Source organism: Cryptomeria japonica, chromosome 7 (assembly GCF_030272615.1).
Source record: "Cryptomeria japonica chromosome 7, Sugi_1.0, whole genome shotgun sequence".
Lineage (NCBI taxonomy): Eukaryota > Viridiplantae > Streptophyta > Pinopsida > Cupressales > Cupressaceae > Cryptomeria > Cryptomeria japonica.
The window spans coordinates 673,570,104-673,572,522 of NC_081411.1; positions in this window are offsets into that span (position 1 = coordinate 673,570,104).

Below are 2,419 nucleotides of genomic sequence, written 5' to 3' on the forward strand. Positions count from 1 at the left end.
ATGCACTTTTGACTTTTTAGGCTTGGAAATAGGCCTGGATGACAAAGCTATGGATTGGAAGTTTGATTTCCCTTCATTTCTCTCATTTTTGATGTGTTTTATTTTATCAACTTGGTTTATTGACTTTGTCATCATCAGGTTTACACTTCATAAAGTGGGTATTTCTCAAATTGCCACCATATTTTCACCCATCTTCTGAGCTTTCTAACCACATAATTTTTTTTCAATTTGAACAACAATAACATATTATTATTGAATTTCTTTTACTAGTGTCTCCATAGTTCTCACAGACATAGGTGGACCATTTTTTGAATAAACTTTTGATATACGTATCCAAATTTTAAAAACTTTATATATTATTGTAGTGCACTTGATCTTTTACAATTTAAAAAAAAAAATTGTATTTTCGATTTGTTTAGTGCAACTTTTATAGGTACCAAATTTTTAGGATGTGCTCGATTGGAAAAATCATAAAAAAAACAATACTCAACAAAAAATTACAAAAAAATACACATCTTCTAGTGCTCACTCTTAACTATCTTTTTGCCAAAGGATTTGTCAAAATACTAAATCTAACTATGACATTTTTGATGCGCACGTTAGACACTATGTTATGTTTTTTAGAAAAAAATAGGGTCAATTTTTTGTGCATGAAGGATTTGACCCCCTTAATCTTATCCAATTTTGAAAAAGTTTAGTAGTTTGGTTTGGAAACTAGATTCAGATTACTACAATATTTGTTCTTTGATTATCTTCATATCTTGAGTGGATGAATTTCAAATTTTGCCTCTAAGTTCAGGTTCACCTGATTTCAAAAAAAAAGTGTCCACTTATACCCCCCTTTTTGACCACCATCTTTGTGCACTTACCCCTATATTCTATCTGATTTCCTTCTTACTAACTTATAATGCTAAATTATACTAATTTATACAATCCAATGGGATCCGGTCGGCCAAAAAGGAATCAAATGCCGAATAACAAGATCAAATGTCTAAAACCAATTGGTCGGCCTCCACCAAAGAGATTCCTCTAGAAAATCTAAAGGATGAAGTGTGGATCAAAGGGAAGGTCATTCACACACCAAGGAGCATCAGAATCAATGCACATGGATCCACAAATTATAGAAGGGATCTGGTAGATTCACCAATGCAAATAGGTCTAAATGGTTTCGGTTCCAAAAAACTATCTCGGAATCTGGAATCAATAACTTGCCAGAAAATGATCCAAATGCTCCATGGTTTAGGAATAAGGAATATGATCATGTCCTCAAGGAAAATCCAACTCCACAAGATCCAATGAGCTAATGCAAGAAAATGTAGAATGAAATGCTGAAATTGCAAAACAAAAAACAAATAGAAAAAATATATTTTTTGGTTGATGCAAGATTGCCAACAATCGGGGATGCTCCTACATCAGACATCTAGGGTTGTTGAAAAAAGTGAGTCTCTCACTTTGCTAGGGTTAGAGGAAAACCAAGGTGGTCTACCTTTTCCTGAGAAATCCAAGATGAATCTTCAATTGGTATGTCCTTCCATTTTACAATATACTCCTTATACTGACTGCTTTGGGTGCTAACCCCAATCCTACTATCCAAAATGTCTTCACTCTGATCTAGCTCATTCTAGGGAAACTGTTTCTACCAGTCTGCAATATTGTCCTCACTGAATTCTGGTTCATGATATTGATGTAGATCTGAAATGTTAAATGTAGGTGAAATACTCGAACTATCTGGTAACTCCACTTCATATGCATTTCCGGAACTAAACTTCCCCAAGATCTTACAAGGTCTAAACTTCCTCATCTGCAACTTGTTATAGGTTCCAACTAGAAATATTTCTTTTCTCAGATACACCATCACTTCATCACCAACTTCAAATTCCTTTTGATTTCTCTTCTCATTTGATTTCTCCTTATACTTGTTGTTCATGTCCTCCAAATGCTTCTTAACCTGAATATGCAAGGCCTTCATGTGATCTGCAAATTCTTTTGCCTCTAAACTCTACTTGTCTTTATTACTAACATCTCTTCATTTTGATATACCTCTAGGGTGTGCTTCGGTAACAATCTCAAAAGGCATTCTTCTGGTACTCCTGTTCACTGAATTATTGTAGGAAAACTCTGCTTGTGCAAGAATCAAATCCCAACTTCCAGTTTTCTCTCCAACCAAGCATCTCAACAAATTTCCCAAGCTCTTGTTTACTACCTATGTCTGTCCATTAGTCTATGGGTGAAAAGTAGAACTGAACTTCAAATCTTTCTTCATCTTCTTCCAAAGTGTTCTCCAAAAATAACCAACAGAATTAGTATCTCTATCTGAAACTATGCTCTTAGGTAATCCATACAACCTTACACTTCCTTGAAAAATAGGTCAACTATATGCACTGCATCTAATTTTTTCTTATAGGGTATGAAATGAGCC